This window comes from Cygnus olor, chromosome 7, assembly GCF_009769625.2.
Source record: "Cygnus olor isolate bCygOlo1 chromosome 7, bCygOlo1.pri.v2, whole genome shotgun sequence".
NCBI lineage: Eukaryota > Metazoa > Chordata > Aves > Anseriformes > Anatidae > Cygnus > Cygnus olor.
Window position 1 is genome coordinate 6,477,759 of NC_049175.1, and position 26,380 is coordinate 6,504,138.

The 26,380-nt window shown below is 38.5% G+C and overlaps 1 long non-coding RNA gene across 5 annotated transcripts in view; it reads left to right on the forward strand.

Moving 5' to 3' along the window:
• LOC121073297 overlaps positions 1 to 26,380 on the forward strand; it is a 300,964-nt gene that overhangs the window by 63,373 nt on the left and 211,211 nt on the right. For 3 of the 5 annotated variants that reach the window (XR_005821600.1, XR_005821599.1, XR_005821602.1), the window contains exons 2-3: positions 15,191 to 15,256; positions 16,658 to 16,827. The exons of 1 other annotated variant lie outside the window; for it this stretch is intronic. This is a non-coding gene — a long non-coding RNA (uncharacterized LOC121073297). The remainder of the gene's footprint in view (positions 1 to 15,190; positions 15,257 to 16,657; positions 16,828 to 26,380) is intronic. One more of the 5 variants, XR_005821603.1, reaches the window with a different exon arrangement.

Sequence of the window (26,380 nt, forward strand, 5' to 3'; positions counted from 1 at the left end):
TCTAGATCCCTCAGGGTAGTAATTCAAAGTAATTCAAAGTTGAATGTATTGACATAAATTAAGAAAGACTTCATTCATATGGCTTGTATCTGTACAAAGATTTGTACATATCTAACCCAGGGATTTCTTGATCTCTTGGTTGGAGGAGTAGGTCTGGAAACTAAAATTCTGCTCTTTCTAACACTGTCTGAGCACAATGTGTGTTTGTTTCCTCTGTGTTTGGTACTAATAATTTACTTTCAGATCACTTTTAGACGCACTTTTATTTATTCTTCTTCAAAAACTCAACCCTACAGGCTAACTGGTTGAAAGGCTGAGATACAACACAGTATTAGATAAGCAATGTGGAAAAACATAGGGAACAATCTAAAGGTAATGATTAAAAGTTTGGCCTTTTTTTTTTTCCCCTAAAAGAGCAGTAAAAAAACCACACAGTATTAGAAAAGAGGACCATAGGGAATATCAGATTACAGCTGTGATAGGAGTCCCGATCCAGCATTCAATGCTTATGCTGGGTAAAACCTCAGTGACTAATTTTGTAAAGATTAATAGATGGTATTAATTCTTCTAATGCCTAGGAAGCAGCTTGAATGAGCCCCCCTCCTGCACAAAGCACTTATCCCAGAATAGTTGGCAAGATCTACAATTGATTCCTGACAAGACAATAGTTAGTGCATCGCTAGGAGTTTTCTTTCTGGCATGCAGGACAGTCACTGGCATCTGCTACTTCATGGGTTCCCTTGAGTACTGCTACTGTGGTGGACCCTGATTTTATTTTTTTATTTTTTTTTCTCCTTCCTGAGCAAAAGGAGCATCTGCCAACGTATGCATACTTTCTGAACCTGGGGGCCCCTTTAGCTTGTCCGTGGAGTGGCAATGGATAGATATGAAGCACCTGGAATGAAAGATGAGACACTGGCAGATATCCTTTTAGTTTTATAATTTGAAAGGTGTCTAATTAGGAAGAAAAATACAAAACAGAAGGAAGAACGAAGAGTTAACAATAATGAGAAGGGTGGAAAAAAGAAGCAGGTGTTCAGTGACTCCTATGAAGAATAGAAATATGAAAGCAACCGTTCAGGAATAGTCAAACTCTTTTGCACCTTTTTTCACTGCCAGTATGCTATTGTAAATAGCTGAAGGGAAGGCTTTCTGAAAGAAACAAGTATGGATTACAAGAGAACAAGAAGCGATATTCATGAAGCATTTAATGATAAAAATGATCAACAGGCTTCCTAACGAAATGTCTCATCCCGAATACTAGAAGTTCTTTGAAGTCTGATGGCTTCTGTTCTCTCTCTTCTTGCTCACTAAAAATGTGGTTGTCTAAAGATAGCACCTTATCCAACAGGAGTGAACTTCAAAAACTTTCAAATGTTTCCAGAGAGAGTTTGTTTTCTTTCAAGTTATGCCAATTAGTTTTGCTATTATAATTATTTTAAAAAGGGTCTATAGGTCCAAAATTACATCTTAGATTTTGTTGTGGTTCACAATATTTAGATCCTCAAATGTGGAGGAGTAAGGAATAGAAATTTATATATGACGACACTGATATCAATCATCCTCTAGGAATACTAAAAATAAATAAATAAATCATTAGAAGTAATACCTGACTATTAACTCGAGTAAAACATCTGTTAAATAATCTCATCCTGTGCACTGATTCATTCAGTTGTCAATCTGAGGTCATTCCTTATTAGTAGAAGGTGTAGTAGCTGAATGTTCTGAATACTTTGACCAAGCCCAAACTTAGAACACTGAAGTTTGAACACAATCTGCTAGAAGATGACACTATTTCCAGATAAAGAAATCTTAAGAAATCTCAGCACGAATGCTGATAAACTCCATATATATATATTAGAAATGTTTATTTATGTTTAGAAATATTTCAAAATCTCTTGAAACAGCACCCCTTCTTTCTAGATGAGAAATGTATGCTAAATAATAATTCTACCACAGAAAAAATTGTCACCCCAGGCTTTCAAGGCTAACTCCCTGGGTGCTTTCCTAAGCTGTGGTCAGACAAACGAGTAGAGCAGCAAAAGTTTGGGTTTAAGCACTCTTCATGCTCAGTATTTCCAAAGATTGGTGCTTGTGTAAAGGTACAAGAAGACGTCAGGGCCAGTCTCCTTTACTGTGAGGGAGGTCAGGCTGGCTGTGCTACTAGACAGACTGTACCATGCTCAGAACTTCTTGAGGTAAGATGATCCCAAAGATAGACTGAAGCTTTTTATTTAGAGAGATGGCTTCCAGATAATTAAATAATGGTATCTGATTCCAACAGATACTTACAATTAAAACTAATTAATTTGAAGGATACAGAGTTAGTTCAAAGTAAAAATATGGAAGGGGTAGCATAAGAGTAAAGTTAGCAGTTTTTTCACGTAAACTTTGCCTTGTTCAAGGAAATCCTTGTCATTATAGTCTTCCCTAGTAATTTTTAGGTTTCTGCTGTGCTGGCATATCTACAGAACCATAGTAAAAGGCTGAATCATAGTTTGTTTGCACAGTATTAATATCAGGCCTCCAGGTTTCTTCTGAGGTACTCGTGAGAGACTGGGAAGAATTTTATTTTTTTGATCTTGATATACTGTATGGCTTTGGGGGTATTATTCCTACTATCCTCTGCAGCACTAGGGTTTGGCTTCAGCTACGGGTAGGATTTTGGCAAGGTACACACCATAATCTGCACTTGATGTATTATGTTTTCCACACAAGAGAAAATCTGACTTCTGTGGAGAACATGAGTTAGTAAGCTGACAGAAAGAGCAAAGAGCATGAAATTCAGATGCGTTTGGTTGGTGTTTTGCTAATCCACTTAGCATTAAAACCAGGCACAGATATGGAGCCAGGTGGGAATTTTCTCTGCATCAGATCATGAGCAGGTATTAAGGTTTGTTTTCTACCCTACTCTACAGAGAGAGTCATGATCCTTTAGCAGGCTCACGTGAGAGTTTTACTCAGGAAAGCTGCTGCTGTTACAGGGATGTTGTTAGCCCCACTATTATTACCTTGGTATCTATCTGTGTGAAACGGCAGCATGTCTGAGTAAGCCTTTCTAATGGGCACCAGGATGTATTTTGTCTCTTCATCTGTGTGACAGTGTCAGGCCCTGCCTACAACAGCCCTCGCTGGCATTTTTAACAAGTGGCTGGAGCCAGGATGCCATAGGCCACAGGCCCCATGCTCCTGCAGCAGCACAGGCCGCACACCTCTGAGCACACCCAGCAGGCGCATGGGGCAGGCCGAAGCCTTTTCCTTGAGGCTGGCAGAGTTTCTGTGTGTAAAACAGACACTGAGTAGATCTTTGCCAACACATGCCTGGTGGCTGAGTGTACCAAGCAGCAAAACACAAAAGCCTGTGTGGTGTTGTGTGGAAACTCAGGAAGGAGCAAGACTACACAGGGAGAGTTGTGACAGAATGTTCAGTAATGGATGAATATAGAAGAAAGGCCATAAAGGGGAACTCCTCCTGCACACAGCCCTAAGTGTTGTCCTCATAATACCAAGTATGTGCCATATGTTTTTGTTGTGTATGATTTATACTTTCATTTGAGAGAAGCAGCAAAGGACGGAAGGACTGCACAGTCAGTGACAGTGAGCCCATTGTGCTCAGGCTGCCACCAGAATATAGACTCAGGGACTGCATGGAGGCGAGCTGTCTGCTTTACAAGATAAAGCTCAACGGTTGGATATGTCAGCTTTCACAGTCAGGTGCTTATTAATCACCACTCCTTCTCCAAGCTTTGCTTAATCTTTAGGTTGGCCATGTCAGCGAGACCCCTTTGGCTTCCAAAGGGCTTTGCCAGAGCGGCTCCGGTTCCTCTCCTTGGCACGAGCCAGTTCTACCAGCAGCTCGGCGATCAGGCTGCTGCCGCAGCAGGGCACATGGCACGGGCAGGCCATTTAAACCTGGCTGCGGCCACCCGTGCCTCTCCCTCAGCCAGGGGAGAGCAAGCCAGTCATGCTGGGCTGCCACAGCCTCACAGTCTCACAGTGGTTTCATCTTGGAAACTCCAATGCAGGAGGCCTCTTGGGAAGGGCTGGCAGTTCACAGAATTGTAGGGGATGGAAGGGACCTTTGGAGGTCATCGAGACTAACCTCTCTGCTAAAAGCAGGTTTCCCACAGTAGGTTAGGCAGGAAAGTGTCCAGGAAGGTCTTGAATATCTCCAGAGAGGGAGACTGGGCAGCTTGTTCCAGTGCTTTGTGACCCTCAGTGTAAAGGAATTCCTACAGGAAATTCCACACAAACGTGTGTTCCAGTTTTTGGTCACTGTCCTATCGCTGCACACCACTGAAAAGAGCCTGGCCTCGTCCACTTGCTTCCTGTACTTTAGTTATCTATAACCATTGATCAGATCACTTCTCAGTCTTCTCCAGGCTGAACAGACCCAGGTCGCTCGGCCTTTCCTCATATGGGAGATGCTCCAGGCCCTTAATCATCCTTGTGACCCTCCTCTGGACTCTCCCTAGAAGATCCCTGTTGGAGTGGTGTGATTGGATTTAAGGAGCTGTCGTGTTTGGTGGCAGTAGGGCCCAGTTGTGGGCACAGCAGGCTGCTGGTGCTTTCAGCAGCGTTGTAAGGCTTTTGTTGTACCCTGCTCGTGTCTGAGGTGCTGCTGCTGCCTGTGCCAGTCAGTTGAATTAAAACCATTTTGATACTGAGGGTTTATTTTTCCTCCCGGATGTCTCGTCTGGGACTCCTCAAAGAATTGCTTATTGGGTCTTTTGCTGGTTTATTGCTTGTGCTGCACTGTCTAATCTGTCATAAAGGCCAAGCACGCTGGTAAAGCCCCTAAGCCTGACTGATCTGCTCCTCAAGCTTGGCTGCAACTATGGCCTTTGGCCTTTTCTTTGCTTGAGGCTGGTGGGTGTGTTTCATGGGCATTGCACGCAGTGGTGTCAGACGAAGAGTCTGGATGCTGCTGTGGAGTGGGACACAGATGAGGGCCAGTAATGGGAGAGCAGGGACTGCAGTACCTGGGCAGCCCCTTTGCATCCTCTGCTTCCTCAGTACAACTCAGCCTGCAATCACAACTAGCTTCAGACACTCTAGCCAGCAAGATTCTTCTGTACTGCATAATTTCATTGTAAATGTTGCCCAGCATAAATTCCAAATACGGACTTCTTTGTTTTGTCAGGTGGTAGAAGGGATTTTTCTTTTTTTCCCTTTTTTTTTTTTTTTCTGGCTTTATTTTGTGAGCTTTTGTCTTAATGTGGGTCTACTTCAAAAAAGTCCTCAGATTTTGAATATGAAAGTAACATCTGGTTTGTTTTCAATTCTGTTGCAAGCAGCAAATGCAAATAAAGTTTTGTATTTTGACAAAGGACTCTTGGATTGTCATTCTAATGAAAGTTGCCTACATCCCAATTATCCTGATGTCAGGGATTTGCTGGATCTTGTTTCAGCTGAATAAAAAAAAAAAAAAAAAAAAAAAAAAAAAACAAAAAACATAAAATTTGCTAAACATTTCAGCCTGAAACTTATCCCTCCATTTTTAATAGCACTAGCTAATCTGCAACTTGCAGTTTCTTCACTTACATATTTAAAGTCTCCAGACAATGTATAAAATCTCTTTATAGGTCTCCAGTATAGATTGTATCAGACCTGGACTATTACTGATATACTGACACCAACCTCTTCACATGTATGCTGAAAGCTTAATGAAAAGCTCTGAGGAAAAGTGGCATGAAAAGGAGCTGCTGTCCTAAAGGTGCTAGGAGAATCTATGATGAGATCTATGGTGAGAAAATGGAGAACAAAGTATTGGGATTTTGTTGTTGTTGTTATGTCCCTTTATTTTAACTTTAGCAAATAATAAGGTTTTGATAGAGTTGTCTTCCTTAATTTGCGTGTGGCTTTGAGAATTCTACCTAGAAATTGGTCCTAGAAAAATACCTTTGTGGGAAGAGGTGCCGTTTTCTGAAGCAGATACAGAACTTCACAGAAGAGATTTACTCACTGAGTTCCCATATGCACAACTTTTCCCCAGTATTTTTAAGCAAAAATCTGAGATAAATAGTTCAATATGTAGGATAAGATCTGTTTCACAAATAAGTGATAACTCCCAATTGGAGTGGGATGTCTGAATAGCAATACATGATAGAACACGGCAGCAAGGCCAGACAAAACTCCTGCTTTAAAATCTTGGAGGAGGCTCGCTGTTTGGTTGAAAATGCTGACTAGAGCTGTTCAGAACTTCATTTTTCAACATTTTTCTCTGAGCTTTTTAACGGGGTAACTTTCTTGTGTTATCAAAGTGTCTATCATGTAGATTACCTGACATAAAAACAAAGCTGCCTTCACTGTAAAACTCTCATCTAAATGTGTCCATCTATGTGTTTATGAAAAGCTTCCCTTTTTTCCATTGTATGGACAAAAGATTTTGTTCTTCAGAGATCAAATTTACTTTTTCTCCTTTACATTTATTTGCATTTTGAATCCTCTGGAGAAGAACAGCAAAAGTAAATGTGAGAAGGGTGATGGAATTGCCCAATGTCAGATGTGTTAATTCATTATACTGTGATTCTATTATTCTATTTTAGGGTGTTTTGTGTCATTGCAGTATTGCTTAAAGAAATGTGATGACCTAAGTGTTGTAGTACTCAGGGGTGATGTAACAGATGCACTGCTATCAGCTTACTGTTTCTTTTGAATGACCTGACATGGTATCATTTCTCTTTCCTGAATGAATAATTCTCCTAAAGAACCTAGTAAGAACTGTGAAGAGTGGCTTCACTGAAAAACGTTAAAGGGAAGTACTCATGGGCTGCAGCTGGCAAACAAGCAAGGGCAGAGGATCAATTTGATGTAGCATTGGTGATTGCTTTCTTTCCATATTATGTTCTCTACAGCTGACACAAATTGATTAATATTTAATTTCTGTATAAATACCACCTTTACAAATCAAGTTGAATGTGCTATAGCTATTGAAGTGGAGTGCAATGAACTGGTTAAATAATGAAAAGCTTTCCAGGTCAGTACAAAAAACAGGATGTTGTGATCTGTTATCTGTGAACATGCTTGAAGGCGGTATAAATGACGTTCTCCACACATGGTCCTGACTACTTGGGAATCTGAGAGAATGGATTACAATCCTGTTGCACGTGGAAGAGGTCTGCCTCTTTACACAGTTGGTCAGACAAAGCTTCTTACACTCATTATTTAATCATTCTGCTTATAAACAATGCTTACTATTTCTTACCCATGTGGTATCTGCAAACAAGCTGGGCTCTAGAGTTTTCCATAGCTTCCAGGTTTCTGAGTGCATTTGGTTGTGTGGATCCACATGACACTTGTACAGGTTGTGTTTAGATTGTGAAGAACCAGAGTAATCAAAGCAAACACCCACTGAATTTTTGGTGTTACAGGGCTAGTTACAGGATGGGATGGAGGCTCAGTATAGCCTGATACGGTTGGTCCATCCTGTTAATTTTCTTTAAGTCAAATTCTCTGTTTGTTTTACTTCATTTTTAAGTGTAATGCTTATACTTTATAGAGAAAATTTACCAAAATGTCATTTTGGTCAAGGAAGTACAGAGTTATACAGTACAGTAAAAGAAGTACAGTAAAATATTTTGTACATTCAAATAAATAATGTGTTGCCCTTTAGCAATTGTTGCCACTGCAAGTCAACATAATAGGAAGATTGGCTGATTAAAAAGTTTCATTGCAGTGGCATAAGAATTGTTCTTGGCCTCTGCTGCAAGAGATATAACTATTTTAGCCAGAGAGCTCAAGCGAAAGACGTTGGCATACCCTTATGCCTGAAGATCCACAAAGCCTTTTAAGAGATCTTGCTATTTTCAGTGATAGTCCTATAGTCTCTTCTCTGCACAGCTCTGTTAGAAGTGTCTGTGTAGACAAGGGCAGTTAAAAGCCTGTCCAGCAGCATGCTTAAATGCATGAAGAACATGACTTAGGTTATGTTGTGCTAATTTAGCTGTCTGTCTTTTAACAGTGTGCCAAGTGAAACAATAAGAGGTAACTGGACCTAAAAATACAGAGTTTGTTTGCTTTCTTCTCTAATAATCCAGCCAAACACTACAGTTGTGTTAAAGAGGACTTACCTAGAGCAATGCCCAGCATTGTTAACAGATGTTTGGCAGGCATGTGAGTTCTTCCAGCTTCCTTTTTCTTGCAATTTTCCTATTGCTGTTGGACCACTCAGAAGTACTCTTTTTAATACTTTAAGGTTGATGGGAAAATACTGTTCATAAGCCTTTTTTTTTCTTCTTCCTGTTGTGTCAAAATATGAGATAGGCAACCCTCTTTTGCTGAATAATCATGAAAATACATTTGAATCTGAAAAACGGGGTTTGGAGATGAGTAAGAATAGCACCATCAAATGTCTATTTAGTGCATTTCATTTCTTTCTGAAAACTTTAATCCTGCATATTCCGTTTTTCCCATATTAGTGAGTAATCCTGTATCCTTTTAATGCATCTTTCCAGAAATTCTAACCTCTTTGGTTGTGCTCAGACACATTTGGTAAGACATGGGGAAGAATGACAGTAGGATGGATAGGTGTTGATGGAGCATAGCTGTGGCAGAGAAGGGCAGGTTTTACTGTTAGAATGAGAACAAAATACTTCGAAGCTCTTTGAAAATACTGACAAACATTCCACTAGTTGTGGAAGCCCAGGGTGAGAACAAAATTCACAGCCAAGTGTATAATATAAAATTTGAAGTTTTTTTGCTACAAAACTTCGTATTGTTCTATGTAGCTCATGGCCATAAAGTGAACTTGCTGGAGGAGAATAGTCTCTGCCATCATACAGCAAAGTCAATAACTCAGAATTGGCAGATGACATCAAAACAAAGGTGCTGTGCTCTTACTGAGTGCAAACAAGTTGTCTGGCTGACATTTGGGACACTTTTTTGCTGCTTTGAAGGACACAACAGAATTTCAGGTATGGAGTGGAATGACAGGTGTCAAGTGAGCTTTTCTTTCACTTAAAATATAAATATACCATCTGCACAGTGGTCTCCGGAGAGTTAGGCTCCAAAGGCTCTAGATTGATTTAGCTTTCGTGTGCTCACAGAGTAAGCTGAGCAGGCTTGAACGGTATACTTAGCAAGCTGTGGAAAGCCGACAGTATTTAGCTTCCACCCTCATGCTTCCACCTCATGCCTGGAATTGTTCTGTACATCCTCACTCCTGTCTACTAACCTGTCCTTTTAGCTTTCCTCCTTTTGCTCAACAACTTAAGGGTAATGCAGCTCAGCAGGAATGACCATTATCTTTGCTTAGCCCCATACTTTCACAGGGTGTTTTCTTATGGTAAATAGCTAATATCTGAAAGCAATCCCTGAACTCTTTAGTCAGACTTTTATTTCCTATGGTGCACTGTGCTGGCTTTCTTAGCAAGATCTGTTATCTTCTACATAGCAAGAGTCTTTAATGTGTGGCATACATGTATTTTAAAAATTCTGTTTACCTATACACTCACCAGGATTTTGGGCTCCTTTTTGGTGATTTGAGATGTGCAGGCAGTAGACTTCAGCCTTAAAGTAAGTGTGGTTTATAACAAATTGTGATCAGAAAAAAAAAAAAAAAAAGTCTCTAGACTGTAAACCCTTGTCTTGGTTGTCCTGACCATGGAGCTCCATCTGTAAAAGAAGCAGGTGGGAAAATGGCAACCCTGAACCAGGAAACTGCAGCAAGTCGGTTATTTTTTCATGGTTCAGACACTAAAAATATACTGAACACCAGCTGCTTGCCTCCTGTAAATAGAGGCAAAAGATGAGATTAAAACTGGCCATCAATTCTAGTAAAGAAATATCGAAGCATCTGTCAAATATTTGACTCTTATGGAATCAAACTTTGTTCACTCTGGTGCTGCTGGAAGAGCATCTGGTAATACAGAGCAGAGCCTGGAACAGCGTCAAGCAAAGCCTTGCTCCTGGAAGGGATCTGCTATGGCTGGCAACTGGCCCCCCGCAGCCTCACTCGGATCAATGCTCCTCTCTGTTAGACCAGCCAAAAGAGCAGCACGCAAGCCTGCAGCTCATGCAGACTCCCAGAGCAAGGTTAGTATTTATAGCAGTGAAGATATTCTGGTATTTTTTTCAGGTGGCTTACAAATCATTATATTCTTAGAAATTAGGTGTCTAATACTAGAATGACTAAGGAGCACAGCTGTAAGCTGCGTGGCAGCTTCCATGGAAGTTGTCACTTTGGGAGTGAGTATTGTGATGAATACTTGGGAAACTTTGGTGGTTGTTTATTTCTGCTGTGTAAAAGGCCCAAACGTAGCCTAAGATTTGCATCATGATGTGAAAGTGTAAAATGGGGAGCCAATCGATCTTTTTATTTTCTGTTTTATTTATCTTACAAATTATAACACTTTTAGCATAGTCACATATTAAATCTTACCTCGTTGTATTGGCAGAAGATGAAAGCAGGAGTATACTCTTGTATTCACGGCTGGCTGAGCTCTAATCTTACTTCCAACAATGATGTTTCATGGGAGTATTGTTCACCTTCCCTGCTGCACCTCCTCTTGTCTTTAAAAGGAAGATCAAATTTTTTGTCCCATAAAGTTGTACTGAAAATTAATTGCTTAATGTGCTATGTATGTACTGCTTTGAAAATAATGGCCTATAGGTGATGAACATTATTACCAGCTAAGTATTATTAATGTAATGAGTTCTAATTAAAGGAACTATGGGGAGACAAAAAGATGTAGTATGTGATCCTCCATTTTGGGTGGCATAAATGCTGCAGTCATAAACCTGAAATAGTATGGTGAAGAAGCAGCTGTAGGAATTGCTGGGTTTGTTGTTTCGTGTGAGTTGTTTTATATTGTTTTTTAATGGTATCCCTTTCATCACTATAACCTAATGGTAAGCTGAGTAAATTTTAGCGTCAACTCTGAGGGAGTTATACCTGTAAATAGAGCCAGACAGGCAGAGTTTGACATAAACAGAAATGAAGTAAGGATCATACACATCTCTGCACAGTGGTGTCAGGCAGCATCGTGAGTTGTATTCTGTGACCACAGAGGTAAATGGTGCTGAATTCTGTATTGTTGTCTTTTGTCACAAACATGTCACAAATGTTTAACATGTTAAATTAATGGAATTTATTTAAAGATAAATACTTTGGTAACTGTGAATATGTGTGAACAGGTCCCTGTTTTAGGATAGGAAATGCTCCGACTGACGATCATATTCATATTCAGAGTTAGTACCCAGCCTGGCAATGAATGTTGTGATTTATGAAAGATGATGCTGTAAGACTAAATTTCTGTGGAATTGGAGAAGTTCTGTGAACTCACAGTCTCAAAACTAGAGTAGCAGAATTGCTCAATCTGGGCATAAAAAAAAAAGTGTGCGTGTCGAAAAGTAGGCTCGAACATCTGCCTTCCTCAAAGCTTTGCACTGAGTTTTCATTTGCTAAAAATTTCCTCCTCAGGAAACTGCAACCTGTTGTGCTGGGTTGCAGTCTGAAACTCTTCCAGAAATTTAAGACAGACCATCCTCTAAGCCATCAACGTAGAAAATCTCATTTGCTGAAGCATTTTTGTCCTGGTGCCACATTTTTAGTACCGTCTTTGACATGACACTTGGTGAAGACTACACTGAATATCACAGCCAGCTCCTGTAGTATTCAGTGATCAATGCAGTTTTTGCATTTATTGTAAATGACGTGTTGATAGCTCTGTGGTACCTTGCTATTAAATTACCTCAATCCTCTTTTACTTTAGTGAAGTTCTGTTTTAAAACTCTGCATTGCTAAACTGAACTTCAGTGAAGTACATTTGTTGTCTGACTTCAGTTTGCTCAGCTCATGTTTTAATTGACTTTAAACTTTCTTAGCATTGTTGGCTTCCTGGTGCACTGTGTGATTAATTTAGGGGTTTGTCTTGGAAGAGGAGATGTGGATTAAAATTTTCTCAGCCAGAGGAGCAAATTTTGTTTGTCCAGTTTTCCTGCAAATGTGGTAGCTGAATTCGGTGTCTAACCTAGTCCTTTTGGCATGTGTAGATATGCTCAGATAACAGTGATTCAAAAGAGTCCTTGGTCCTTAAACATATGAACTCTTAGTTTATGGATCTTAACAGAGCTTAGCTATCATGCTGCTCAGTCCTGCCAGCAGGTCTGGGCATCTCTACAGGTGTGGGGGCCTTTAAAGTAAGGAGATATTTGATCTGAGGGAGTTCAGGGTAGAGACTGCCTGATTCGGGAGGGATGCCTAAATTTCAGACAAGACATTTTTAGATCTAGCCCAGAGAGACATGACTTCACTTAACTTCCCATAAATGCGGCTTGTTTCCATCATACTTATTGATATTGAGGTTGGAGGACTTATTGATCCGTAGTTCCCTGTTTTGCTGAAATAGTTTTTAACATGTCAGGGCAAGATTTTCTCTTCATCCACTCTTACCTACCACAAATAACTTAAACTACATTTGTTTCTTGAAACAAGACAGTGATTTGTGTTCTTTCATATCTCTAAAGAAAATCAGTGATCTGTTTGCCATTTTTCATATCACCTGTATTTCTTCCGTTTATGAATACTCAAGGTCTGATTTTGTTGCTTGCCTTTGTGGTCCAACCTAGGCTGCTACATAGGACGCAAGGATTCCTTTAGAATGAGAGGCTCTGGATCTTGTTCTAGCTTGCATCAATTGTTTTAAGTCTAAAACATTTTATACCTGCTCTTAAGTACTTTTGTGAGCTTTTTTCTTATTCATGGTCTGAATTCATAGTTACTTTTTTGCTCTGCTAGCAGTAATGTTTTGGCCACGCTTTTGGTAAGAAGTCTCTTACATGCAGTTTCATGTAATTGAGGCTTCTTTGTTCAAAGAAGCTTCTACCAGAGTAGTCCAAATTTCATCAATCAATAAAGACCATGTGGTACAGCAGCAATTCCAAGTAGTATTCATTTTATAAACTATGATCTGCTGTAAACGTTCCCTCAATACTATGCCATTGAATGTTTTCCTGCAAATGTAGCACCGAGCTTTTCTCTTACAATACTGGATGTTTTGTTCAGGCTCTGAAATGCAGTATCATGTGTCCATTGCAGTGATTGTAAGGGAGTACAAATTCTTTTGTTGCTTGTCTACTTTTAGCATGAAACTGTTGGATTCATACAAGGGAAAGAATAAAGCATAGTGAAATTATGTGAATGTAAGTGCATTTATATAATATCTATGAGGTCTGTCATGGTTGTCAGCTAAACTGTTTTGATGAGTAACAGAACACTGAGTTTTAAAATACTTTTAAATAACTTTTCTATCACAGTTAGGAAGTGGTCGTGGGTTACACGTGACTTCCATGAAACTTTTTTATTATTTTCACATCTTGATTAATTATAGCAATACACTTTTTTCTGTCATGTTTTTCATATCAGGAATATTTAGCAGTTAGCTATTTTGTAATTCCTTCCCAGATCAATTACTGAAGCCTGGGGATTGAACAGAAAATTTAGAGATAATAAAGGCCTCAAGCATTGATATTTCTCAACTCTAACAGATTCTTTTCCTTTGGCAGATATTTTTCTCTGAATGAAGCTTTTGTCTTGCAATGGTTGTGTAAAGAGTGCTGTTCCTGATGAGAGTGTTTGCAGTGTTATCCCTGACTAATTCAGGATTTATGTACTGATTTTTAAGGTTGTCTAAGTACAGTTCCTCCCACAAGGGAATGAAATAGGCCAATGAGAGATTTCCTGACCTTAGTCCTTTCCTTCATATTTGTTATCAAGCAGCGTTTCTAACCTGGAAGAATTTTCCACAGCATTTGAAAGCCAGGGATGAGTACACTTTGGAGCTCTGTGTAGGTGAATTGCTAGTGTTTTGGCAACATGACTTATGTGCTCAGAAGAGATCTAATCAGTGTGCTCTTAAAGGCAAGCTGGAAGCTCACAAAAAAACGTGTCTGGTATCACCATTGCTCTGGGACTTGACGTTCATTCGTAGTAAGAAACAGTTAAAATTATCTGCTGTGGATTGGGTGATTTAGTAATGTACTACAGTGCAGTTACATCTGCGAGACCATGAATTAACAGCTCCTTCAACCTGAATAGTGCTGCAATTAAGAAATAATGATAGCCTGTAAATACAGCGTCTGCGTGTCTTACCTAGTATGTGCCTACTGTCACAACAGCTAATGAAGAATTAGGTAATTCCATCTCTGGTTTTTGGGAATGTAATCAAATCCAAACCCCATGAGATGGAGGATTTGGGGGAGGCTGATGCATTAGGCCTTGTTGTTCACATCCGAAGACACCTTATAACACTGGTGGGTGTCAGGATACTGAAAAACAAGTGAGTAATTTTTTATTACCACCTTACACTCTATAGAGGAATCTGCAAATAGAAGGCAACTATTAAATGGCAATCTCAGAAGAGCTGAATGTGTGATGTGTCTTGCTGCTGTAAAAAGGGGTTGTGGAATCATGTCCCATGCTTCAGGGTAGCTCTAATTCATCACTGATCCGTCACTGTTCTCATGGTAAAACTGTGAGGCTATAACGCCCAGAGCTGAAATATTCTCATGAGCTCAGTGGAGTAATGAATATTGTTAAATATTCATTTATTGCACTGATTCTTGAATGATCTTGTAAGTGATCACACTAACCTAACAAAGTGATTAGATTCTTTTGGTAGGTTTGTGTTAGGCAATTATTTTGAAACAGCTTACTAAAAGATCTCATTTAACATGCAAGTTATTATATTTTATCACTTGATAAATGACAGCTTTCCTTCAAACAGCAGTTCTGTTCTTTCATCAGGTAGCTCATTATAAAGGTCTAATATTGAGCACAATATTTGCAAAAATGTTCTTTAGGATAACATTTACATTAAATTTATTCATATAGCCAAGCTATTTTGGCTGATTTCCATCTGAAACATTATCATACAAGTCACTTTTCTGTGATCATTTGCAAAATTCTTTTTTAATGGAATAATTTAAACTCGGTTTAATTTTATACATTTTTCATTCAGCATTTTTTGCAATATTTAGTTTCCTACCAATGTATTCTTTGACCACTGACAGTAGACCGCTGCATATTAGCTTAGATAGCAAGCTAAGAAGTCTGGGGTTTGGATATCAGATATCAAAATTTTGTCCAGTATTTTGAGGACTTTGTGCTCTATTTCTGTATGGCAGTTTAGTATTATCTCTAGTTAGTATTTAGCCCTAGTATTCATTCAGTTTGTTTATTTTTTTCTAGCTTCCAACATTAAAGATATAACTGGCTTATGGAGTAGGCTGCAGGTACAAGCTGGACCTAGAAACGGTACCTGATGAGAAAGACTCTAAAGAAAACCTTGGTCTTACTGAGATCCCACATAGGCTTTATCTTCCCTGTCTTATTATGTCAGACTGTGATAACGTTTGAAATATAGGTGTATATCAAAGGACGATGATTCAAAAATGCCTTGTTTACATAATTCAGTACAGTACAACATTGATAAAGGTCTGTATTTTCCCTTTTCTAATGCTCACTTTGGGAGTGACAGTTCCTGGTTAAATAATTGTATCTGTGGAAGGCAGATGCAGAAAAATCTGACAATGATAGTTGTTAACTTCTTGCTCTGTTTTGCTAAGCTTTACCAGGTCTAAAGCAGGCTTTAAAACACAAATGTAACTGCCTGGGAACACTTCTTCCTTTGGCTTTCAATCTTATTTTCTAGGGATCTAGTTTCATAACAGATTGCAGAGAAGGACACAGCAAGACAAAAAGGGACTAGCCAGCCTTGCCATTTCTGAGTATTTTCATTGGCTGCATCAAGTATTTACAATACTTGGTTACAAATCTTTGAAAGAGAATTTGACTCAGAAGTTTACTGTCTGAAGACCAATTTCATACTGCCATTGTTGACATGGGTCTCTGCTCTTTTATTCTTCCTTCGTGTTGCCTTTCTGCAGTTCTGTGGCCTCTTATTCTTTACTACGTGCAAGCTTCAAAAAAAAAGTTAATATTTAGTCTTTTGATTCAACATTGCGTTTAGGAAATACAAACAGCATGTTTGCAGATTGTATACAAATGCAATATAAATTTTCTTACAGTAGCCTGTAGAGGTCCCGACCAAGAGATGAAGTCTTTCTCTTGAAAGTCTTTTGCAAAGGATTGGTGCCTAATGACCTACTAATCTAACCAAACAGTATGACTGTAATGATGCAGTGCAGTGATGGGGAAACACATTGGTTGGGGGACAAGGTTACAGCCAATGGAGGACAAATAATAATACTGTAGTAGAATGTCTCTTCCTTTCTGTGCCCTCTTACGTTGAATTGTGGAAGAAACTAAAAGGAACATGGGGAAAACGGCCTTCAGCTGCTAAAGACCTTTCTGAATGAAAGCTGAGTTGGAAGTGACACGTTCTTTTCCATGGAGATGTGATTATGGAATACATAAATAATTAGATATGGACTGTGAAGTCAGCATGCCTCAAAAGAAATTTGGTATGTTTTCTCATGGATAAGACACCTTTGAAATCTTTCTGTTTCTCTTTCCATGTTACTTGGGGAAAAAAAATGCTGAAGAGCATTCGTAACTAAAATAAATTGTGGAGAAAGTGGGAACAGGACCAAGACCTAGTTTCAGACCATTTTGACCTGAAAAGAATTACTCCTTGAAAATAGCTCAGTGAGAGCACTGTGAAAGTTTTAACTTAATTTTGTATTCATTTTCTAGACAACAAGAGAGGTGTTCAAGCCATTTCGCTTATGTAGAACACGGGAACAATTCAAATTCCTCTTCAGCTGTGTCAGTCATCTCCAAAGTCGACACCTGCGGCTGTGTTAAATTATAAAGGAGCTCCGAAAATGAGAGGGGATGTACTTATCATTAATATCGTGCAGATTGTAAGACATAAATTTTATTGATTCACTAGTTCTATTTCTAATGGCAAACTGCCCAAAGCCAAAAATGTACTGATAAAAACTTTCTGTAATTCACTTAAACGCCAGCAGCCTGAGAGGACGTGCTGATCTGTACTGTGTAGTTCTGCTCCTGTTCAGTGCCATCTGCCAGGATGGCCTCCTGTCTCCGATACACTGGTCCTTCAGGACATGTGTGTCTTGTTGGACTCTAAAGCAAATGCAGATCTCACAATTTTGCAAAACTTTACTGAAAGTCAGGCATATAATACAAAAGTATTATTGCTTTAAAGGTAAGTTTAACTAAGCATCAAATTCCTGAAGTTCCAGGGCTCCCTCAAAGGGACATTTTAATTATGTTCTTGCTGAAGGAAGCTAGTAAAATTACATACTCTTAAATATTTTGTTTGCATTCTAGGTAGTTATACCTAGTACTACATTATTGTACCACATAAATGTGGCAGAACAATGTTGGCATCTGGCATGGACCTGCTATTTGTGAGTTGTAGTTGTTGTAAGCTACAAATTGTCAAACATACTGGCACCGCACACTTTCAGATAGGAAGGTGGCTGTAGGTGTGCTGCTGGAGCGGAGCCCCCAAAGCTGACACGGGGAGCTATTAGTCACTAGGAGTCACCTGCATTTTCTCTAGGTTGTCCTTCAGAAAGTTACTGTTGTGTAAGCCTTCTTGCCAAGAGCTGCTGTAAACTGGTTAAAAAACAGTCTTAGCTCTTTAGCTTATGTAAATCAAAGGAGTCATGTGGGATGGGTCTTTCCTGATGTTTTTAATGAAATAACAGCTCATCTAAAATCCTGCTCCCTGCTGCTTTGTAACAGCTGACTAATCTTTGATCTTACAGAAGCCACTATTCTTTTGCGGTTCCTCCAGTCCTATATGACTAAGATTTGCCAAAATTCAGAGATTCCTCTCCGTAACATTTCTAAGAAATAAAGGGTCTCGACTCCTGCTCTTTTCCTCTCTGCAAAGCACAGTGTTCTTACTCCTCCATAGTCTTTCCCTCCTTTTTCTAGTAGATATGCCACTCTGTTATCCCTCTTGCTGGTCTCACCTGCTTTTCTGTCACTCTCACCTCTACCATTTCAGTAGTATTAAGCCGCCTCCCATATCTGGCCTGAAAAATACTTTTTACTCCATCTCACTCACTATTTTATTCCTATTCTATTCATACTCATTATCATACCTGGACAGATTCTTCCAATTAGTTAAGTTCTGTTTGCATAGTTGTTTTTTGTTTGTTTGTTTGTTTCTAAAAGAAATAAAATAGTCCTTTCCCATTCTCACTGAAAAGGGCTAATTCCCATGCCCTTTTAACCTTTCTTGTCCTAGGTTGTCATCTTCATCTTGAAGATGAATTGTCACTGCCTGCATGGCATCCTGTCAAGCAGATGATGATGCAGGTGGGATTAGCCACAAGTTTACTCACTCTGTGCTGGAACATGCACATGATACTCCAGGCAGGGTGGCTTATGATTGGAACATTTTTACCCGATGAAGGGTCTGGGTGCTAAAGAGATCTAAAGAGGTGTATGTATTCATTGTGATACATTTGTTCTGTGGAGTTGCACACAGATGAAAGTTTCAGAATCTCTGGATGTTCTAGATAGGCTTAATAGGTGACACCAATAGATTCATGTGTTTTCCAGACTAATGTTTAGGAGAAGTACTTTCAAGTGCTACACAATTGAAGAACAATCCAAGAGCTCCTAATGCTTTTGGGAGATAGATCTCCTTGTTCCTCAGAGCTTTCCACTACAGTATCAATATATCATAATTCAGGAAAAATGAGTCTCAAATATTTCTTTTACCTCAACTTGCTCAGCAGTTTAAGGGACTTGAAAGCAGATATTAAAAATGAAACAGTTTTGTAAGAAGAATTTCACATCACACAACCTGGGTGTTATATTAAAAATGTAAAACAAAGCAACTGATGCGCAGAATGTGTAGTAGAAATACCTGCGTAGAAAATAAAGGATTGTTAGTATAATCCTAAAAAACCAACCTCACACTCACTGAATAGATACCATTGCCTGTATTTTGAATCAAATGTTCAAGAAATGATATTATAGGAGCATGCCTGTCATGGATTTTCTAAAGTAGCATGTGAATATAGGAAAAAAAAAAATACTGTAGTGAAAACTGTTCTTTTTTTCTTGGGCTTCTTTATGTGTGTTTTTCTTTTTTTTCCGTGTGTTGGGGATGTTTTAACTTTGGAGAAGTGTCTGCTAATTATGTTGCTGTTATTTTTGAAGGTGAGGATAGAGGAAAGTTGTCTAGTAAGGAATGATTGTCAGCTAAGGATGTTATTTGTGAACCCTGTTTCTCTTGTGTTGGAATCATTCTTGCTCCAGAGTACCTGTGTTTACCAGAAAATAAAACTTTTAGGATGCAGAAAACATTGCAGTCTAGACAAGTTCTGCTAGGTTATTCGCGATCAATTCTTCTGACCTGCTACTTGTCATGAGAACACATCAAAGTAGAGCTTCTTTCTGTTTGATGTAACATTAAATGTAGTTGATAGTGGAAAATTTGATAGTGCATGAGAAATAAAGCTGAGAAGAAACATGAAGGAAAGCAGTTCCTAAAATGAATGCAGAGTATCTTTCTGGGTCATCAGTCTGTTCTAGACAACAAAGTGACACAGTTTTAATTTTTGCGCTTCAGTACAAATTCACCAACATAATTCAAAGAAAATGCTCAAAAAGACTATTGGAAGACTAACAAAAGCTGTAAACAACATTATATTTTAAGAGAAATCTTGCTGCCTTCTGTTAATGTGAGCATTTAAAGCAAAATCTTCCATTATTTCATAGATTTTTATGAATGAAAGGCATCCGTTAACCTCTAGCTATCCTTTTGTAGGATATTGTCAATTATTGCACCATTGGCTCTGGTGCTCTGAAAGAGTTGCTGGTATAAACTCACTCTTGTGTTGCTTCTCATAAGCCATTTCAGGACAAGATGATGCTAAAAAGTGAGATCATGTTTGTGTCCTAAGAGCTTCTTAATATCAGTATTCATATCAAGAATTCAGTCACCAAGACGGGACATTTAGTGAATAGAGTTTTAATCAAGTCTGTACTCGATTACTCAGTGTACTGGGAACCAGGAGTCCACCTGTTACTCATTTCCTGAAACCCTGTGTGTCACTATTAATAGAGAGCAAATATGTAGGTGCTTCAAGAGAAGATACTGTTAGTGGAAAGAGTTTTGAAACTAACCATCAGACTATATATGATGAAGCCTCAGTGAATTTTTGCTAACTTCACAGTTAACACGTACTGCACTGTTTTCCCAGCTGTGTTTGCTCACTGCTCGGTAGGAACAAAAAAGCCACGCTGCCAATGCTCTTTATCCACTAGTGAGAGCTTCCCAAAGCCTCCTTGCTAGCACCTGAAAAAGGCATAGCATGTTAATTTAGTCTTTGGCCTCTGCAATGCAAAAGTACTTTTACACAGATGGTCTCAGAAGACATCTACAGAGGCAATACATTAGAACGCCATTGGTAATATACCCGTAGAACTATTCTGATATATTATTCTATTTTAAGAATTTGGGACTTGTGTTTGGGAAAATAAGGTTCACTGGTTTTGCTAAAAAATACATTGTTGGAACCTGTAAGGGCCATCAATCAGTGTCTATTGAATTATACTATGCTTTCATTAATTCTCTGGAAGTAGCATTGACTTCAGCAACATACTGGCTATTTAATATTTTTTAGAGAGGGAGATGTTAGTTAGAATAGCACCTAGCTATCCATTATCAATAGCTATCCATTGTGATTAGGACATACTTGGCTTTTGCTACTTGAATAGACATTTTGTCACATTTGTCACAAAATAACTTCTACGGTTTATTTTATATTTTAGAGTATTTTATACTCTAATTAGATACACAGTTAAACAGAAATTATTGGGTCTAACTAAACTTCAGAAGACTGCATTAAGGATGAAAAAGGTAAAGTGATAAGTGGATATTTTATGGAAAACTCTAAACAGAAGCACCTCTTCCTGGGGTGAAAAGATCAAAAATGACTTGAAACAGTCCATAAAAGCTATAAAGTAATGTAGAACATGTGGGAAGACAAAAGCTTATCAAGGTCTTGTCAGCCCTTTATCGTAAAGTATACTCAATTTCAGTAAATGTAGGAACAATACTTCTTTTCATAAGTCTTACATTGTAGATTACATATCCTAGAAGTTGCTACAGGATGATGTGCAACCACTTTTCTGATTGGTATGCAGCAGTAGTACCTGGCACTTTCAGAATGAAAGGCATCAGAACCCAAATCAAAGTCAGTCTCTGGATCTTAGCTTCAGAATTGGCATGCTTGTAAATGCATTAGATCTGTTGAAATTTAAGTAAGAACAGCTAAAAGGTTTTGCTACAAGATCTGTCATGAATGCAGAGAACGAATTCCAGCATTGCTATTTTTTTTTTCAAAATTTAAGAGTACCCTAATTCCTTATTGCCTGCAACTTCTGTATGTCAAAATATTACTCCCCCCCAAAAAAATCAAACATCCATATTAAGCTTGTACGAGTAGTCTATTGTCTTTTGTGAGGTTCACATATCTGTCAGTTCTGTACTGTTTAGAAAAATTAAGAAAACTGAGCAAAACTGTTTTATTTTGTTAATACCCTCAAAGACAGAGTTGGGCACAGCCACACAAAGATGTCTGTCCTAACACAATGCTGTCCTAGAGAAAAGGGTATGTGGCAAAGCTAGTGTCCTTCCTCTGTGATGTTTTGACTTTCAGATGGTGCTGGCAAATAAAAAGTGCACTGAGCTCCGAACTAGGTGGTCAGGTCAGCTGGGTACAGATATGGAGAGCTCTCTGGGTACTCATCTTTACCCTGGATAAGTAACCTAATTGTGATATTCCTTCCCTTTTGCCATCTGTAGTATTTTCAAACTTTTTAATATAGGGGTGTTTGTTTGTTTTAAGATTTTGCAGCTATATATATATTTATTTTTTATTTTTTACTCATTTTACTGTTAACATGGTTCTTGCTAAATGGTAATTCTGGAGTTTGCTTGGAAATAGTTTGGTTCCCATGGATGTGGTCAACCGTGAAGCCAAGATAGTTGAGCATAGCAGTTGTGCCCACAATCCCTGTGCAATTCTTTGGCTGTCTAACAATATTTGGTAAACTTATACTTGTCTGCACAGGCTACCCTGGGGATCTGTAGTGCAGTATCACTGGAGGAAGGGATTCCTTTGGGTTGGCTTCAGGCAGTAGGATAATGGATTGAGGACGTGAATTCCAGCTGTCCTTCAGCAGCTTGTAAGGAAGATATATGGAATCACCAGCTGCATCATGGAGAAAGAGGCTTAGAGCATGTGCTTCTGTTGAGAGAGCGCATTATTGGCAAAATTAATATTTGTGTTCTCACAAATTTTGGTCTGTTTTTAATAAAATCTCTTAAGTACTGTTAGAAGACAATAATTGATGGTACTGCAAAAGCACGCTGAAAATAAAACGTGCTGATAAGTATGATGGGGAGAAGCTAAGCCTACAGATATCCCCATGTAATTAAGGTCACCATAGCATTGCCATCAAGCTTATTTTAGAAGTTAGTAAAAACCTGTAGTATACTGCCATTGGTTTTTCTTTCTAATAAAACCTGTATTTGTTCTTGTAATATGTCTTCCATTTAGCATTGTCAGCAAAAGGTACTGTACGCAGTACAGTGGGAGTGCTGCCTTATCACTGGGTGAGGAGATAGTAAACAGGAATGATTAAGTGTTGTAGTGTTTTATTTTTAATCATTGGCATTTTCTTCAGTGGCTTTGTAGGGAACATCTACTGGATAGAGCTAGTACATAAAGACAGCAAGGAGCGAGAGAGCTTGTATATAGTGCCTTACTCAGCTCAGTGTTCAGGGACAGTCCAGTGGGTTAGCAAGCTGTATTCATTTTGAGGCTAACAAAAGTGTAAGAGAATGGAAACAGACTAAAACCTGTAACAACTTTGACCAGAGCCAATTCAGAATCTCTGGTAGATATTTAGCTCCTTCTTGCTCATACTTCAAAATGAATCCTACTGCTGAATGTACCAATGATTTGCTCCTTATTGGTACTTAGCAGACGTGCTGGCAGAGTTTCTTGATCTCATTACAAGAAATAGCAAAGTATCCTAAAACAAATGATTGTCAGTAGAGCAATATCTGTTCTAAAAATTGATTTCATAGAGTTTTAGTAATCCTAAAGTTTGTGTAGTCTCATTTTTTCAATCCCTTGTAACTATATTTGCAATTCAGTAGTCCTAAGGCCTTTACAGCTTCACAGTTTGAGGTCAGCAGTTCTGTACTAGTTAATCTGTTTTATTTGATAGCACCTATATAAAACAATCTTAATAATTTTTCCTGGCTTTTGGTAGTCTGTTCCATTTAATCTGTGATTGCTTTAAAGAATTGCTTGGAACCAGCAAGACACGTGTTGATAGTTTTTAGCTTTGTTTTTCAGAACCGATCGGCGTATCTGCCTTCTGCTGAGTTCTAGCCTCAAAGGTGGTTGGGCTACTGGCTGTTTACATTTTAAAAACAAAGGCAATCAAAAAAAAAAAAAAAACTTCATAACATGCATTAGGAAAACATGAAAAGGAATTACTTATTTCTGTTGCCTCTCAAGCGAAAAGGAATGGTTTAGCTTTCAATGTATCCCAAAAGAAAAAATTAAGTAATTATTCTGCAACTTTGTTTTTCTTGGAGGAAAACCTTAGTGCTGAAGCTGAGAGATTTCACTGAATGTAATTAATTCAGAATGAGAAAAATGAACAAGGCAATCAGGGAAAAATCCCAAACACATAGCTTGCTATGGCTGGATCTGGACTGAAACCTATCTCTGGTTTTGATGTCATGACTTACAGTACCTGTCCAGAAAACTTTGCAGTGAACTGCAGCTAAAGGACTTTGTGAAATGCAACTGCAGAGTTGCTTTCTGGCAGAAGAATGAAATAATCTGAAAGATGGATATGTTAAAAACAAGGCATATATACATAATAGAAATGATTATAAGCAATAAAAATATGTGAGCTATTCTAGCATCCATGTGGGAATGAAGATGGCAAGAACAGTGAAGCTGGATGTTTGAAAACATCAGAGCTTTGCTCCCTAATAGGTCACTCAGTATTTGGTTGACTTTGCTCCTCAAGGATTCCGTTTTTCAAGGCTTAGGCCTGTTGGTGATGTCAATTTTTTTCTGTAGTTGCTCATTTAAATAAAGTGTTCACTCTATCTTTAATTATCTGGATTTTTCAGGCCGAGAGGTACTAGTACTAGATGTGAATTTTATTGCTCTACTAAGTGATTATTAGGTGGTAGTGATAGATTCAAAAGCTAATTAATGACTTGAATTTAATTACTCTGGGATTTATTTGAATTTAGAAAATCCCTTTTTGACTGGGTAAAAATGGAGAAAAAATTTGGACAGTTATTTCTAGGACAGCGTCTTGTTTTCTTTTGTTTTAATTAGTGTTGTGCTTAGTATTTCCCAGTGGGTTTCTTTGACGAGATCTGGAATATGCGGTTTTTTGAAAGATAGGGATCTGAACGTGTTCTAAACTTTGAGAAGGTACCATCTGTCTCTAAGGGACTAATTATGAGCTTTGCTCTGTACATAGCCTAATACTGTCATGGAGAGAAGGGACATCAGTCAGGTAGGCTAGTGAAATTTCTCTCCATTGTGAGCTTGCATTTGAGTTCCTTTGACCTTTAGAAGACCAAATTGGTCTTGCATGTGCCATTGCTTACAACACTGTCCATTTTCTGTGGTTGTCACCCTTTGTGTATTGCACAATACCGATGGTATAGTTTGTAGAGGAAGGACTGGTATAAAATTATACAAAATATTATACTGGTCTAAAATTATACAAAACAGGGAATTGTCTGTCCAAGTGTGTTTCACATTCTCTTTGCTATTTATTTTTCACCCTCATTGGCAAAAGTGTTTTTTTCTTTAAGAGTGTACTAATTCAACCTGAAAGGAAGGTTTTGATAAAGAATGATCTAAACAAAGGGTTCCCTTCCTCCCCATATTCTTACCTGAAAAAATCTCTCACTCTGTGCCTCTTAAGTTGATATGAAAGCGCCTTTTGGATGCAGCTACAGGGGAAAACAGCCAAAATGTAGTAGGTCTTTGGATGTTGGATAAAGATTAAAGGGAAAGGGAAAAGCAGTTGTTCCTTTTTTTTTTTTTTTCTCCTTTCCAGAAGGAAGTCAATAATCTTCTGTTGGGGAAAGGTGAGACTAAATGAACTAGGAAAACAGACAACAGCTGTGTTTCTTTCATTACTGGATAGCAATTAAATGTTACAGAAATAAGAATGGTACAAGAACCTGTGTAAGAGTAAAAAGGTGTAACCACATCTTAATTGGAATAAGGGGAAAGGAGGAGGAGACTGAGACATCCCTCTTCCTTGTCATAAGGTTTATTTTTAAATGCTGTTATGTAGACTGAGCAAGAATCATTTAGACATAAACTAGGAGATAGAATGCAGATGTGTGATTCTGCTGTGTAGCTAGGAACTGTTTCTTGGGACACTATGGGGAAGCAAAAAATTATCACAATTTCCTGACAACTTAAAAGCAGTGATACAGCCCTGACCGAAAGTGATTTAGCAGAAGGATCACTGTGAGGACCCTGTGAGGATCCCAGGGCTTCCTCACAGTTTAGTTCAGGTCTAGCATGGTGCTAGCTCATGGATTATGGGTCACTGTTCAGAAGTGGGAACACAGCCACGAATATAACTAAGTACTGGACAAATGTTTTGGAAGCCTCAGTATTTGAAATAAGAAGCCTAGATTGTCTTTCCCAAAGCATTAGTGTACAATTTGAAATAAAATGGCTCCTAAAGAACTGTTTTTGTACAACTCTAGCTCAGGTGCTGCAGACTCATGGAATTGCTGTGCAGAAATGATATGGAATATATTTTTCCTCCGAGGTCATCTCACGCCTGCGTAATACTGGCTTAGAATAAGAATAACTCTTGCTGTATGCACATTTTTAGTTTGCACTTAATGTTCTATGTTCATCAGATGTATACATTTCATTGAGTTCTTATGAAGTAAGTGAATGACAGAGTAGCATTTAGCAAAGTTTGTTTGCTGGTCTTATGATTTAAACCCTCTGTAAATTGCAGTTTTGTACTGGGGGAGGAAAGGGAATTGCTGAAATGTCAGCTGCTCTGCATGAAACTCCTGGGAGACAGGATTTACAATCCTGACCTGAATGCATGCAAACTCTTTGAATTCTGGACTGCCAAAATGCTGTGTTGTCAGTGTAAAATAGCACGGTGCTATCAGTATGCCAGCAGCAATGAAGATGTACTGCGTGCGTCTCATGAATACTAAATTCCCATGCACAGTTCAGATGGAAAGTTTCACATGCGTCAGTCATGTTTGCTCTTGTAGCTATATCCTGGTTCCATATGTAAACATTTCAAACTAAGCTTCTAATAGTCAAGCTGTCGAAAAGAAGTTAACATCAGAGACAAACTTTATAGAAGTTAATGTGT